Source organism: Panthera onca, chromosome B1 (genome assembly GCF_046562875.1).
Source record: "Panthera onca isolate mPanOnc1 chromosome B1, mPanOnc1 haplotype 2, whole genome shotgun sequence".
Lineage (NCBI taxonomy): Eukaryota > Metazoa > Chordata > Mammalia > Carnivora > Felidae > Panthera > Panthera onca.
In genome coordinates this window covers 171061249-171078773 of record NC_138342.1, presented here as the reverse complement: position 1 = coordinate 171078773, position 17525 = coordinate 171061249, and positions in this window count along the sequence as shown.

Below are 17525 nucleotides of genomic sequence, written 5' to 3'. Positions count from 1 at the left end.
GTCTGGAACCAAGCTAGAGATCTATTTCAAAGAATGATAGATTCCACGTATTGAGTTTTTATATGTGAGTTAACGTATTTTTATCCTCACAACTTTCTTGTGAGCTAAGTGATACTTTTATTAGCATTTTTTTTAAAACAAGAATGCACTAAGGTAAAAAGATGTGAGGCAAAACCATGCAGTTGTTCTGCAAAAGAAGCAAGCTTTAGACCCACACAGCATGCCATAAGGGTCAGACCTGTACATGGCCATCTACAGGGCCTCTTGAATTCTCTGGCCTGTCACAATCACTGATAAGCTTCTGTGGATGAATATACTTCTATGCTATCTCAAATTATTATTTTATTCATAAAAAAAGAGCCTCTTTACTTAGATTTCAAACTAGGGGTTAAAAAGCATGTCACGGGGGCGCCTGGGTGGCGCAGTCGGTTAAGCGTCCGACTTCAGCCAGGTCACGATCTCGCGGTCCGTGAGTTCGAGCCCCGCGTCAGGCTCTGGGCTGATGGCTCGGAGCCTGGAGCCTGTTTCCGATTCTGTGTCTCTCTCTCTCTCTGCCCCTCCCCCGTTCATGCTCTGTCTCTCTCTGTCCCAAAAATAAATTAAAAAAAAAAACGTTGAAAAAAAAAAAATTAAAAAAAAAAAAAAAAAGCATGTCACGGTCTTTGCTGTTGATCCGCACAACCTTGTGCATCCCAAATCCTTAAAGAATTTTTATTAATCTATTTTTTAAATATTTTTAATTTCAATTTTAGCCACCATACAGTGCAGTATTGGTTTCAGGAGTAGAATTCAGTGATGCCTCACTTACACACAACACCCAGTGTTCATCACAAGTGCCCTCCTTAGAGCCCATCACCCATCTAGCCCATCCCCGCACCCACCTCCCTCCATCAACCCTGTTTGTTTTTTATCATTAAGAGTCTTTTGTGGTTTGTTTCCCTCTCTTCACTGTTCATCTGTTTTGTTTCTTAAATTCCACATATACGTGAAACCATATGATATTTTCCTTTCTCTGATTGACTTATTTCACTTAGCCTAATACATTCTAGCTCCATCCACGTCATTGCAAATGGCAAGATTTCATTCTTTTTGGTGGCCAAGTAATATTCCAGTGTGTGTGTGTGTGTGTGTGTGTGTGTGTGTGTGTGCATCACATTTTCTTTATCCATTCATCAGTCAGTGGACATTTGGGCTCTTTCCATAGTTTCATAGTTTGGCTACTGTTGATAATGCTCTTATAAACACTGGGGTGCATGTGCCTCTTAGAATCTGTATTTTTGTATCATTTGGGTAAATACCTAATAGTGCCATTGCTAGATTATAGGGTAGTTTCTATTCTTAATTTTTTTTTTTTTAACGTTTATTTATTTTTGAGACAGAGAGAGACACAGCATGAACGGGGGAGGGGCAGAGAGAGAGGGAGACACAGAATCGGAAGCAAGCTCCAGGCTCTGAGCCGTCAGCCCAGAGCCCGACGCGGGGCTCGAACTCGCGGACCGCGAGATCGTGACCTGAGCTGAAGTCGGACGCTTAACCGACTGAGCCACCCAGGCGCCCCTCTATTCTTAATTTCTTGAGGAACCTCCACACTGTCCTCCAGAGTGGCTGCACCAGTTTGCATTCCCACCAACGGTGCAAGAGGGTTCCCCTTTCTCCGTATCCTCACCAACACCTGTTGTTTCTTGTGTCGTTAATTTTAGCCATTGTGACAGGTATGATGTAACATCTCATTGTGGGTTTTATTTATATTAATTCGTTTTCCAAAAAGTTCTTTCATTACAACTCCTACAGGGACCATGAATATCACGCGACATGTGATTTGGGGACATGGTCCCCTACTCCTATTGAGTGAAACACATGTCACATTATCCCCATGCCCAGGAGAGAACTCCTCCTGTGCTACTCCTGCTCTACGCACACTAATTTATAACAATGCTATGGATTGAGCTTACAGTCACCTTGCAAGGGATTCCCAATTATTAATCCACAGAAATAACTTCTTTCTAATAGCGCGACTGGGTATTTTTGTTCAGAAAAAAATTAGGTTTTCCGAAGTCACATTGCAAGACATTATCAGAATAGAGATTTGGACGACTACCCCTAAAAACAAAATAATGATGGTGAGAGCTAATTCTTTCAACACTTACTAAGTGCCAGAAACTGGCTAATGCTTTGAAGATGCGATCTCCCTTATTTCTCACCGAAATCTGGCAATTACAGTAGTAGATGTTGTTGTGTTGTTGTATCGTGAGGAAGAGCACAGGATCTTGGTTCGGGTCCTGCTCTGCCACTTGCTGTATTATACAGGGATTATGACTTTCTTGTAAACCTTGATTATAGATGAAGTTAGGTTCCAAAGTCATGTAACGGGTAACTTCTAGCATTCTGCTTCGCTGGAGTTGACAAGGATCAGAGGCTATCATACATTTGAAAAGCATTTTGTAGACGTGCCCACAATACCGACTCCACATTTGGCCCTTCATCTCGTCCATGTTCGTGAGATGACCTTCCCTGGGCTACATGTTCCAGGCCCCTTGGACATTAATGGAGACCCCAACAGAAACGCAGGGAGGCTTATTCTGCTCTTCCCTAAAGTTGTTTAGATAACTGGTAGAGATAATATAGGTCCCTTCCCCCCCCACTCCTGTGCACCAGTGGTATCGCGAGATCTGTTAAGTGTTAGCTACCAACTAAGTGGACCCTTTGACTTTGCCACATACCTTCTTCAGATCCCCTCACTTTACAAAATCTGCAGACGCAGGTTTGGAGTTGGTGGAGAACGTCTGTGCAGCTGTCAGGATCATCATCCGCCAGATTCCCCCGTCAGTAAGTTACTCTGAATAGAACTCTGTGTAAACTGTATGCGGGGTCCTGCTTTGTGTTTTGGTCTCCAAGTGCCTTCTCAGTTTGGAGGTTACTCTGCTGCCTCTCCCCCGTCTTCTAACAGTTGGCCAGCCAGCCAGGATATGGAAAAACGAAACAAGCATGGGTAAAGGGGCCCTTCCCCAGGGAAAGACTCTTGTCCTTGGGGGAAATCCCAAGCTGGCCAGTCACCTCTATGTGGAGAGACTTGTCCCAGTTTTTTGACCATTTTAGACCAGCACATGAGTATAAGGACGCCCCCCCAAAAGCCCAAGGGATTGTTAGATATCCTATTGGAAATGGTGGAGGAAAGGATGGAAGGGAAAAGGGAAAGTGAACAAACTGTTGCTACAGTAGTTCGGCCATTGTTCTGTGTATTACAAGACACCACAGGAAAGGGATTACATGAGACAGCACTTTGAGAGCGATCTCCCTGTCTCCTTGCTAGTAATCGTTGCTTTCAACACTCCCTTGAGTAATGTTCAATTTAAAGCGCCCCAAGCAGTGAATCCTTTGAGTTCAGTTACAGATTTGGGGAGCCAGGTGGGACCTCTGGTCTAACCCCTTAGGGTTCCCCGAGCTCCCAGTAGGCAATGCAGTGGGCAGCCGCAGCTCAGCTGGTCCAGCTCATCTATGTTGCAGGAGCCGGTGGTGGGGGGCATTGGAGAATCCTCCTTGGCACTTGATTTGTCTAGTCTGTGTACCTTGGTTCACTGAACAAGTTCAGTGGCCACTCTAGAGCTTTTAATCAGAGAATTCCTTCAGGGAGGTGAGAGGCAATTACCCTACAAATCAGCTTTAGGGTTTTGCCCTTATCTAAAGCAGTGGGGGGTAAGGGAGATCTCTGGGGAAGTGTTTTAAGAGAAATACCCTTTTAGGAAAAAAAAAGAGAGAGAGAAAGAAAGAAAGATGAAAGAAAGAAAGAAAGAAAGGAAAGAGAGAAGGAAAGAAAGAAAGAAATTAAGAAAGAAAGAAAAGAGAGAAAGCAAGAAAGAAAGAGAGAAGGAAAGAAAGAAAGAAAGAAATTTTGAAAGAAAGAAAGAAAGAAAGAAAGAAAGAAAGAACAAAAGAAAGAGAAGGAAGGAAGGAAGCAAACAAGCAAGCGAGACAGAGAGAAAGCCCCCCTTTGGTAAATGGACTGGCAGATTGAATACCTCTGTTCAGGCAGAGCCTAGAAATTCCCAGATGAAGAATGTCAAAAGAAAGTTTTAAGAAGATTACACTGAGGATGACTTTAACACTCAAATGGCCTAAATGAGGATCTTTTAAAAGATATCTAATGAGTGTATACGCTCACCCAAATTGAGAAAGCCAGCTATTAGACTAAACAACCTGAGCAGGATGCATATTTTCATTGGTACTTGGAAGTTTCTAAAAATACTCACACGATGAAATGGAACCAGATGGGTATAGCAACCTACAATGTCTTTTGGGTTGACATCCCTTGAAGTATTGAAAGCAACTGTCCTTACCTTGTAACTCTTTGCAAAAACTAGAAATGAGGCCCCAGCAACAATACAGTTTTTCAACATGGCTGGGAACTCTTATCTAGATCATTCCCCATTCCTAAGACTTTAAAAAAAGGGAAGAAGAGGCCTCTTAAAATACAAAAGGCCAGAAAAGCACCTGATGAGGTTTTGGGGCGATGGTGGGGCAGTTTGGAGCCAAAGGCCGAGAAAGAATTCTTGAGACATCTTTGGTGCAAAAAAAGATGATTTTTTTAATATGGTAGAGCACCTACCTAAGGAATGTGGTGAAAACCTTAAGGGAAGGCAACCTGGCTCTATGCGCATGTGCGACATTCCTCATGACTGTAACACAGACCGCCCATTCAGACTGTATGTTACCATATATGGGAGACTTTAGGGTCTTAGCCCGCTGAGCCCCTGCTGGCACGAATAAAGCTTCTCCTGGAAAGAAAAACCTCGGTGTCCCCCAGGGACTCGCTATGTGTGACTCACCACTACAATTAAAGCACAGGGACAGGGTTTGGGAGGAGGAAGAGCTGTCCCAGGACCCTGAGGAGAGACTGCTTATATACCTGGGAGTTGGGGAGGTAAAGTCAAGAGGAAGTTTTCCAAGAGATTTTCATAGGCTAAAGAAGACACAGATGACTGGAGGCCTAGCTATTGTTAAGCTAAGGTTATTTTTCCCTCTAGCAAAACGTTAGCCTTAAGACAGTAAGGAGTTCCTGGAGAAAGTTTTACTCTGCCTTCCTCAAGTAGTTGTCAATGGCCTGCAGGTTATAAGGAAATTTCATTGTATCTGCCATTTCCTTCTTGCCTTCGGTCCCTGCGTCACTATGGAGGGGTGATGTTGGGGCTCCAGGAAACTGAGTCTGTTTCTGGTTCTTACGGGAGCACCAGGAAGACATTACTGTAACTGTTTCACTCCCAAGACCATAATGCCTCTACTCCCAGGTATTCTAGTCACTAAGGGCAAAAAAGGAATTCCATTACATATGAGGAAGATGATATCTTTCCTCGCTTTACGAAAATCTCTTTTCAACCCAGAATCCTCACTCTCCTTTCTGCTTTCCAATTTAATTATTTCAAAGACGGTCGTGTAGAAATACGAGCAGATGGTGTTAGTACCGGAACCAGGAGGAAAAGATAAATCGGTGACCACCTACTTAGGCCAAGGATGCAAGGTCTTCCTAAGAGGAAGAGAGAAGGGAGCAAAGTCTTTCTGGGTGATCAGAGTATGCCAGTCTTCACATTAGCATGGATCATTCCATCTTTTTGTTTGTTTGCTTGCGTGTTTCCTTGTTTTATTTCGAGAGACAGTGTGCAAAGTAGGGAGGGGGCAGAGAGAGAGAGGGAGAGAGAGAATCCCAAGCAGAACATCCAGAACTGTCAGCGCAGAGCCCGACGCGGGGCTCGAACTCAAGAACTGTGAGGTCGTTGCAGGGATCCATTTTTGCCACAACCTTGAGAAGGAAGTAGCATTGAAAAACCAAAGACAGTTGATCTTTCCTAAGCATGTGGGACAAATCTTGGCACCCTTGAGTACAGGATCTTTAATATAAGTTTTCACTTAATGAAAACATTTCTAAACTGTCGTGCCGTTGCAATTGCTTCTGGAGCAGACACAGCCATACCACTCCTTCAAGCCAAAGACGGACTATAAGGTACCTGAATACTAGGCACTGTCTCCACTGTTTAGCCTGCACCTAGAAAAGAACCGCTCAGAGCTGGTGCTGAGTCAGCGCCTCCAGGGATGCTATTAAAGGCTAATGGCAAGGGGCATACGGAGCGCAGGTTTTAACTTGGCTGGGTATATTCCTTCTCTCTGTCCTCTGCACACGATGCACACATGTTGAAATTTCACCTAGTCACGTCTCTACCTCCACTTCCGGTAACAGAACAACCGAAAGCACAAACTTAAAGTGGGAACGTAATCTCCAAGAGCAGACAGACGGGTCGCCAGATTCAACATTTTAAAATATTTTAGTATATTTGAAACAAGGAATTCCACCACTGAGAATCACTCTAAGAAAATTGTCTGAGGTAGCAAACGAGTTTGAGGCAGCAAGATGTTAATTACATTATTTTTAAAGGAAAAGGTTAAAACCAAATTATCCCCCAAATACGAAGGTAGCTATGGAACCTGCTACACTCAGTGACATATTAAACCATTATTTTAAATTACCTGTGCGATGAAGTTTGGTACGATGGGAAATCTCTACATAATGATACTAGAACAAAAGTAAAGCAATAAAGCTATATACAAAATGATCAAAATCTGAATAGAACCTCACAAACCTATTCGGAATGAAAAACAAACAAAGAAAAAAAAAGCCAAAATATTTGGAGAAGTTTTCTTTTCTTATGTATGTATGTATTTATTTTTTTTTTTTAATTTTTTTTTTCAACGTTTTTTTTTTATTTATTTTTGGGACAGAGAGAGACAGAGCATGAACGGGGGAGGGGCAGAGAGAGAGGAGACACAGAGTCGGAAACAGGCTCCAGGCTCCGAGCCATCAGCCCAGAGCCTGACGCGGGGCTCGAACTCACGGACCGCGAGATCGTGACCTGGCTGAAGTCGGACGCTTAACCGACTGCGCCACCCAGGCGCCCCTGTATTTATTTATTTATTTACATTTTAGAGAGGGGGGATGGGGAAAGGTAGAAAGACAATCTTTTTTTGTTTGTTTATTTAGAGAGGGAGAGAAGGAGGGAAGGAGAGACAGAGAGACAGAGAGAGAGAGAGAGAGAGAGACAGAGAGAGCATGCGTGGAGGAGGGGCAGAGAGAGAAGGAGAGAGAAATCTCAAGCAGGCTCCCTGACCCAGGTTTCAAGTTCATGAACCATGAGATCATGACCTGAGCCAAAATGAGTGTCAGATGCTCAACTGACTGAGCCACCCAGGTGCCCCTAGAGAAAGAAGCTTTTCTATACGTGCTGGGAGATGGACGGTTTCTATCTCTTTCTTTCTGTATTTCTTGATTCTTAAGTAGTGGTTGCCATTTTGTTTTTAATAATTTAAACATTATATAATCAATACCAAAAAATCAAAATATTTTACAAAATTATTGACAGGGCTTCCCTCCCCTAAACTGAGCTCTCCTTTAGGATATGGGCTGGTCATCCTCATATCCCAAGACCCCAGCGTAATTCTTCGAAACGAGTAGCTACTAAATATGTGTTTGCACACTGAATTAATGGTTAGAAGAGGATCACTTAAAAAACAAGCAGAGCCTGTGAACCACAAGCCATCAACAGCCGAGTCTTAGAATAAAAGGAGGAAAAATAGCGATTAGTCTTTTAAAACCAAAACCCCTTTAAAGCCTCAGGGTTCCCTATTCTAACTTATCATATTCCTACCTGTGGTAAGTAGATACCATGACAAGAATGAAAGAAAGCGATTTGCTTTTAAGCTTAGTAAGTACATTTTTACATAAGAAGGCAGAGAGATTTTGTTATCGCCTTTCAGGTACTATATTTACATAAGAGTTTAGTTTCTTGCTTAGGTTTTGCTATTATAACCAGCCAATAACCCTCTGGCACAAAATTATTAGCTAGTTTAAAACCTGCTACATTCCATTAGGTTCTTTGTACAGGCATATCTCGTCTTACTGCACTTCACAGGTATTGTGTGTGTTTTTTTGTGTTTTTTTTTTTTACAAATTGAGGGTTTGTGGCCACCTCGCACCAACAAAGGCTATTGGTGCCATTTCTTCCGACAGCGTTGGCTGACCTCATGTCTCTGTGTTACATTCTGGTAATTCCTGCAATATTTCAAATTTTTTTCATTATTATATTTGTTATGGTTACCTGTAATCAGTGATTATGACTGGCTAAAAGCTCAATAACAATTAGCAGTTTTTAGCAATAAAGTATTTTTTTTAACGTTTATTTATTTTTGAGACAGAGAGAAACAGAGCATGAAGCAGGGGAGGGTCAGAGAGAGGGAGACACAGAATCCGAAACAGGCTCCAGGCTCTGAGCTGTCAGCACAGAGCCCGACGCGGGGCTCGAACTCACGGACCACGAGATCATGACCTGAGCCGATGTCGGCCGCTTAACCGACTGAGCCACCCAGGCGCCCCAATAAAGTATTTTTTAATTAAAGTAGGTATGTTGTTTCTTTAGACGTGATGCTATTGCACACCTAATAGACTGTACAGTACAGTGTAAACATGATTTTTATATTCATTGAAAATCCAACAAATGTATTTGACTCGCTCTATTGCCACATTCACTGCATTGCGGTGTTGTGGAACTGAACCCACAGTATTTCCTAGGTATACGCATAATACAACGTGGTCTTTCCTTTCCACATGCAAAATCTGGATCTAAAAGCAATAGGTGATCAGCAGAGACTTATTGGGTCTAATCAAGCTGATTTGCCATTTGCATAATCTAATGTAGTTAACAAGCTGACGAGGGCTTATTAAGTACCAGGGGCTAGAAGATCACTTTGTCATCCAGGTTCAATGAGGATGGACACTGTCCATCTTCATAGCGGATCCTTCAATTTCTGTGCTCCATCCTGCACTGCCCCCCCCCCCCAGCCCTCCATCTGGCATAAGAACTAAAATTAAGATACGATATTATGCATTCCTTGACATCTGGGGAAACACCAGAGGGCCTGGATTGGCCTAACTATGAGTTTCCCTCTCTACCCTTATTTCCGTGGGTCAGGCCCCCTTGGTTAACAGGACCAGGCAGGCACAGTTCCTCCTTATCTCCTGAATAGCAGGCTTCAGTTCCCTATGAACCTACAGAATTACCCAAGCAAGCCAATCACATACTTCCAGGGGAACCGGGGCAAGGGGAGGGGGGCTCGGGGCAGGGGGTGGTGGAGAGTACCCCATCCCCTGCATACTACTAAGCCTACCTCTCACAATCCCTGGTTCACTCCATGCCCAAGTGCAACCCTTGGGTGTTTGGGTGTGGGGTGCATGCCATGGGCATTCTCCAGCTCTGGGTTGTGAGTATCTGTGACATAAATTGTTGATCTCATCTTTCCAGTGTATGGGGTCATGTTTCAGCCATCCCCATAACAATAGGGCAGGAATCTCTCCCTCACCAATGGGGTAAGTAATAGGCATTATTAAGCACTCAGCACAGACATCTCCAGTAACAGTTACATCAGGTATTTGGGCTAACATAGCCTTCTCGATGAGAGGTAACCTGATCAGAAATTTTCGTTTTTCTCCTCTCTAGCACAACCTATCCCCCCTGTGTTTTATTATTTTTTTCTGCTGCAATTATCACACACTAGCATTCTACATTATGCATTTGTTTACTTATTTCCTCACTTTTATTGTCTGTCTCCTGCCCACCTGAATGTCAAGTTCCATAAGGGCAAGTAATTGTTCAACAAGTTATTCCCAGGACTTGTAACTGTGCTTGCTTCAGAGCAAGTGTCCAATAAATATTTGTTAAATTTTTTTTTTAACGTTTATTTATTATTGAGACAGAGAGAGACATAGCATGAATGGGGGAAGCTCAGAGAGAGAGGGAGACACAGAGTCCGAAACAGGCTCCAGGCTCTGAGCTGTCAGCACAGAGCCTGACGCGAGGCTCGAACTCACGGACCGCGAGATCATGACCTGAGCCGAAGTCGGCCGCTTAACCGACTGAGCCATCCAGGCGCCCCTAAATAATTGTTAATATTGGTTAAATGAGTAAATTTAAATTAAAGATTGTTTAAAGTTTTTCTAGGAAGAATTCTGTTACTTATTAACCTAGAATTGTGGTACAGATTTTTCACTTTAGAAGTTTTCAGTAACCCGTATGAGCCCTCCTTACACACTATTATCAGGAAGTCCATCTTATTCCTCTTTTACCCCCACTCCCAAAAATCATTCAATAACTTTTACAGCTTTACATAGTTGATAGAATGGCATGCCCTTCCAAGATATTGGGCGTAGAATGAGGATTGGATTCTGACTGGTCTGTTATTGCAATTGTATAGTTGTTGATTTGAAACTGGTCCATACTGTAGAAGCATTTTTATAGGCCCTGGACCTTCCCTACACTTCCCTATGATGGTGTTTCAGATAGGGCATTAAGGTTCTTAGTTCACATGGGCTTAGTTAGATCCTGTTCACATTGACTTGTTCGTTCCAGAGTAACTAGATCTAAAGGCGATAATAGTTCTATACTGCTTCAAACCTAACTCTTCTCAGTCAAACTTAAATCTTTATCTAAAGCCCAGCTCTCCAGCTTAAATTCCCTTTTCTCCCATGTGACATAATTCAGAGGCCCGAAGCATTCCCTGAGTTGCCTCACACAATTCGGGAGGCTGGCAACTCCAAACTCTGCGGGGTATGCCAGCGGGCTGGAGACCCAAAAGAGCTGATGTTAGCTCAAGTCTGAAAGCAGTCTGCTGGCAGAATGCCATCTCTCTCAAGGAAGGTCAATCTTTTTTCTATGAAGGCCTTTAACAAACTGGATGAGGCCCACGCATCATATTATGGTGGGTAATCTGCTTGACTGAAGTCTATTGATTTAAGTGTTAATCTCATCTGAAAAAATACCTTCACAGAAACAGAATATTGTTTCACCAAGTATCTGGGTACTACGGTCTAGCCAAGTTGACACATGCAGTTAATCATCACAGGGCATAGAGGTTGCGATTTGACCTTTCCTCCTTAGAAAACCCAGTGCTCTTTACTTAAATCGTCACGTTCGCCACAGAGATCTACTGCATACCAAATGGGTATTGCAACTTTTTAACCATTAAAAAGAGAGAGAGAGTGAAAGGACTTGTTATATACTAATCCACTACTCCTAGAAAAATGTGTCCTACATTTGCATATCAAAGAAGGCCCTCCAAGTGATCCTTTGTAGGACAAGGAGGGCCAGCTTCTCCGGATTAGAAATCCTGAACCCATTCTACAAAGTAAGGGATACCCCCCATGTATGGGGGGCTCCCCAAAGTATGGGAGCACCCCCCATAATGCCTGAAGATGTGACAGGTTCGTAGAAATGAACTAAAAACAGCTGGAATTGAGCACCAGATGCTGATTGCAAGTCCTGAGTAAATGTTTTTGTTTTTTGTTGTTTTTTGAGTAGACTCTGAGACCCAAATATGCTTCTTTTGAGCAGATTGGGATCAATATAAGCCAGGAAGAACAAAAACTATATATTTCTCTTTCTGAATCTAACTTATTTCATTAATATAACTTTCTCCAGGTCCATCCATGTTTGTCATAAATAAGATTTCCTTCTTTTTTAAGATTGAAAAATACTATATTGTGTGTGTGTGTATATATATATATATATATATATACACAAATTTTTCTTTATGCGTTCATCCATCAATAGATTTTAGGTTGTTTCTGTACATTGGAGGAACTCTAAGATTAATGGTGGGGTCTTACTTTCAAACAAACTATATGGAAGAACATTGTTTGATGAGAGTAACTGTTCAACTAATTGATCAATTTTATATCTAAGTCATTTTACAAATTCTGTTTCTGTGTCACATGTTGCTGGGTTCCTAAGAAGTGTTCGGTAAGGTTGATAGGATCAAAATACAGAACAAAGCGATCTTTTCTGATTTCTCTGCCAACGTAACTAAGCAAAATTGTTAACCCATGATCTTATCAATGTGTGATCACTTATACACTACATGTATCAATACAAACCATCCAATTATTCATATATTCAATTAATTTTTGGATTACACAGGTGGCTTAATAGGTCAAGAATGAAGCCATATCTGAGAGTGCCTTAAGAAGAGAGGAGATAAATGTAACTAAATGTCAAGGAACTGAGAGAAAAGTGTTTGAAGAAATTAAAATTCAGAATATCGTTTAAAAATATTGATGGTTAATTTTATGTGTGACCTTGGCTGAGCCATAATGCCCACATATTTGGTCACATATTATTCTGGATATTTCTATGAAGGTATTTTTGACGAGGTTTACATTTAAATCAGCAGACTTTTTTAAAACCACTTTCCTGAAGTATGATTGACGTGTAAAAAAAAGCTGTACATATTTAATGTATACAAGTTGATAAATTTGGATATAAGTCTACATCTATGATATCATCACCACTATTCAGGACATAGACCTATCTAACTCCTCTTATAATTTTGTGGTAGGGTCCCCTCCCTAAGGAGAAAAAAAAAGAGAGAGAGAAAAGAAAAAAACAAAAAAACTTCAAGGTAACCTGGCTATGCGCCTATGTGACAACATCCCTCATGACCTTGTAAACTGAGACTACTTAATCAGACTACATGTTTGTGTGTGTTACCATATATGGAAGACAAAGAAATAGAAAATGTATAAAAAAAACTATGCTGCTGGTCGTTTGGGGCTCAGTTCTTTGGGTGTGAACCCAATGAGTGGTTCCGGCATGAATAAAGTTGCTTCCTGGAAAGAAAAGCCTCGGTGTCACGACTCTCTGTGCGAAAATCCTGCTACCATTTCCTCCCACTCCCACTCCCATTATATTATTATTATTATTATTATTTTCCCAAGGAGTTTATTTGGGCATACCTGGGGAGAGGGAGGCTCTGCATCTTAAAGTGTTGGGGCTCTTGGTGGTGAAGCTGTGTCTTGTGCTGGTGATGCAGGGCCCAGGAGGGCAGTGGGAACTTGATCACCAGTTGGGAGTTTGACCGGGTGGGAGAGCAGGATAACAAATTAGAGCCTTCACAGGCTGTTTTGCAAAACCGAGAGGGCCCGAGATGCCTCCATTTAAGTCCCATGCACTGGTGCCAAAGCTGGATTAGAACACTAAGAAACGGAACATCTGAGAAAGTAATGAAAATAAAGAGGAGGGTGTTGTAATTGACGTGGAAATGGACAAAATGCCCCATGCCTTCTGACCCCTAAGACAAAGGAAACATTAAATAGCAATCACCCCCAAACTCCTAGGAGAAAACTTGCATTCTTTCTCTGTCTTTTAAAGTTGTAAATCTTTTCCTGTCTTTGAAGATAACAAAAACGCTGCCCACAGAGACTAAGGAAAAAGAAGGGAGGGGGCTTTTAAAACGTAGAAATTCCCTTGTCAATTGCTTTATAATGCACCACCACAACTAACTAAACACCAAATACATCCAAGTGTTCCAAAAGGGACTTGTATGGTTAAAAGCTGTGCTTTTAATCCTTTTGTTTTTTAGCGAGTGCTGCGGGAGGTCATTGAGAAGCCGTGACCACAAGATGACCCTTGAGGTGGACTCATTCCATTTCATTTGTCCTGGTATAATGTCATCGGTCATCATTTTAAAATGTAAGCATGTATGTCACAGAAATAATCAAATTCCTTTGTCAATTGCAATACAATGAACTCTCACCACGTCTTTAATTGTGGCAATTTTTAAGTCTTTGGTCATTTGCAGACAATTATCGTTTCACTCCGATGCTTCGGAAAAAAATGTATTCCTACAAAAGTGCTTCATCTTCTGGGGCACCTGGGTGGCTCAGTTGGTTGAGCATCTTGATTTCGGCTCAGGTCACGATCCAGTGGTTGTGGGATCGAGCCCTTCACTGAGCTCCACGTTGAGCTTAAAAATTCCTTCCTTCAGCAACATTCATAGAAATGACTTTAAGAAGTACAGGTTTCTGATAACGAAGATCAATTTGCTTTCAGGTAGGAGGGACAATGATGAACTTTTCAGCTGCTCCCACAAGGCTGCCTGCATAGATACAGAATATGTGACAGGATAGTAGCTGGGACCCATCCCTGTTCTTCCTCCATCAGTAAAATGGGTCCATTATATTGATAGTAGAATGTTAACTAGTGAAGATTTGCCTCTGCAGCAGGACACCTTACAGACTTTGCTGGGCCATCTGTGAGGGCTAAGATGGGCAATAAACCCATGAAAAACTCAAGGCCCAGGCACCACTGTAAGGTTTTGGGAGTCATCTGGTCAGGTAAAATGGATGTTGTACCAAAAGTTGTGATTGATAAGGTCCAAGTTCATACAACCCTTAAGAATGTGAAAGAGGTTGGGGTGCCTGGGTGGCTCAGTTGGTTAAATGACCGACTTTGGCTCAGGTCACGATCTTTCAGTTTGTGAGTTTGAGCCCCGTGTCGGGCTCTGTGCTGACAGCTCAGAGCCTGGAGCCTACTTCACATTCTATGTCTCCCCCTCTCTCTACCCCTCCCCTGCTCATGCTCTGTGTCTCTCAGTCTCTCAATAATAAATAAATGTTAAAAAAAAGTTTAAAAAAATGTGAAAGAGGTGCAAGTCTTTGTAGGGATTTGGGGATTTGGGAAGATTTTTAATCCACACCTGGCACAGTGCCCCCATCCCTTGTGCTGTCTGATAAAGAAAGGGCATGTGTGGGACTGGGAATCAGAGCAACAAGCTGCCTTTGAGAAGGCAACAATACCAACCAAGCAGATTAAAGTTCTGGGATCCCCTAAGCAGGGTTAACATTTGAGTTAGCTGTGTCTTTGAATTTAGAAGGTATGGGCCAGACCCTCTGGTAGAGACAAGGAGGGAAGAAATGCCCCCAGAATTTTGGCCCCAGCTCTGGAAGGGGGTAGAAACCCAATATCCCTCCTGGGAGTGTTCGTGGCACTCCTCCAGCTAAAGCCTTTCACAAAGCCACCAGTAGGCTGAGCTCAGAGCAGGCTGGCTGGAGATCAATCCCTCAGGAGCCCTAAACATTAACCCTTTGCACTGACAGTTGGGCTATTATAAAGGGATTATTCCTATGGCTTGGACAACTGAGGAGTGAATGATCATAAATAAGCCCCTCTAGGGACAAGATCTGCGGAAAGACTTTGGGGTCTATCTACAAGAGCCTAAGGCAGCCGTCAGTGTTTTTCATGTTTCCACTCATAAGACACCGAGAGCCCCTGGTAATTAGGAAGTTGATGTCCTAGCTCGGGTATGAGTCCTAGCTATTGACCCCATCAGTACATACAGTAGATTGGGTATGTAAAAAGAGCGGCTACCATGGTGCCCAAATAAGATGGCATATTGCCAAGAATGCCAATTGCCCTTGAAGAATAGTGACTTGGTTAATGTAGTAACAGCATGTCTTGTGCATTTTAAACAATGCCCAAGGCAACCACCCAAAAGAATCCTGAGTTTCCAACCAGTGAGGGATTGGCATACTGATTTTCTTGGCCCTTTCCTTCTGAGTAAGGGATCTAAATATGCCTTGATTTGTGTGGACACTACATCCGGCCTAACCTAAGCTTTTCTCTATTATTGTGCAGACTAGGCTGCCACCATTAGAGGATTATAAAAGGTATATACCACCTATGGATACCTTCATTGACAAGACAGTCCTTAAGGAACACATTTCAAAAGCCATAACATGCAAGACTGCTTTTATATTCCCTATAACCCACAAGCAAAAGGGTTGGCAGAGAAGAAAAAATGGAATATTAAAGCAGTAGGTTAAATTATTAACAGGTAAAACCATCTCGGCCAGGTAGACTGAAGTATTGGTCCAGGCTTGAATACATGTGAATAATCACCCACTAGGTCCTGTTGCCCCACATTTCAAGCAGGGGACCCTTGCCAAGGCACCCAATACTGTGAAGGTATGGAGGTTAATGGAAACAACCATGGTTATGGAGGTTTCCACCATGGATAACCATGCTGCAAGAGCATTCTGGAATTTACAGTGGGAGGTCTTGCTGAGATGGGTGAGTTATTCACACCCCCAGGTCAAGGGGAACTACTCAGTCTCCACAAGGATCCCAATGTCCTACTTCAACCTGGACCTGCTAAAATGTCTTATACCTGAAATGGAGCACACATCATTGAAAGAGGGAAAAAGGCGGGCGTCCCGTTCTGGCATATCCCACCCCTAGCCCATCACTTCATGCCTGATAAGGCTGCTTCCCCTAGCCAACAGGTACACTAGGCAAAGCCAAGTCAGGTTCCTAAAACTACTAGCCTCCCTCTTTTTAAGGCCGATGGATACTATATTCCACTAGTATGATCAATTGGCAGCCATCTTTGTCTCCTTGATTTGCCTGGAGGATAGCATAACGCACATAGAAGCCTTTACTAAATTCACCCAGCAAGCCATAACTGCTAGCCAACGAAACCCATCCTTACTGAACACTGAAATGTCTCTCATGAGAAAAACTGCTTTCCAAAATGAATAGCCTAAGACATTATATATATAGATAGATAGATAGGTAGATAGATAGATATAGATATATACGCCTCAAGGAGACATCTGTGCCATTATCTAAACAGAATGTTGTGTGTTCATACCTAAGTCACATGGGGACACAAGTAAATATCCTGAGTGATCCAACCCGCAGTTTAAGGAACCTGATAAATCAATGGTTCAGATCATGGGGCTCTTAAGGAAAAAAGCTGTCACTGATTTGGGGCATCATTATTTAATCTCTGTTTTCTTATGTATGTGCCTGTATTGTGGCCGTAGCAGCTGCCTTCAGTGCAACCAGACAGCCATCGAAAGGGCCACTTCCATGCTCGGGAAGCCCCTTGTTGACCACGCAGGGCCATGGCAGAAGAGGGTGGCATGTGAGATTGTAAGAGCTGGCCACAAGGGGTGGAGTGTTGGGGAAGGTCATCAAAAAGATGTGACTGCCGGTTGCCCTGTGAACGGGACCCAGGCAATCAGAAGCTTCACATCCTCCCCTCTATCCTTGGAATGTGGGTTCCACCTGCCTTTCCCACTCCCAGAAGCTGCTCCAAGGACGCAGCTTTTGAGATAGTGATGTGGCGAGGAGAACATCTGAAGAGTGTACATGACTGAACCCAGCGAAGGTCTCTTTATGAACGTTTAAGATTGGGAGGAGGGGCAGGTGCAAGGATCCATTTGTCTTGCTGCTACTCAAGACGAGCCTTGTATGCAAGTTCCCTTTGCTTCTTAAAACTGCCACCTACTAGCGTGGAGTGGCCTGCCTCTTTCTTTGGTCTCTCCCAATCCGACCAGTTTCGGATTACACCCAGGGAGCTCCGGAGGAGGTTACAAACCAACAATTTTGTTGATTGTTTCTTTTGCCATCCAGAAGTTTTTAAATTTGCTGTAGTCCAACTTACTATTTTTTGGCTTTTGCCGATGGTGCTTTTGGTGTCACATCCAAAAAGTCATTGTCAGGACCACTGTAAATGAGCTTGTCCCCTGTGTTTTCTTCTAGGACTTTCATGGTTTCAGGTCTTCTACACGTCTTTAATCCTTTTCTTGCGTTTATTTTGTGTGTATGGTATACAATCAGGGTCCAACTTCATTCTTCTGCATGTGATTGTCC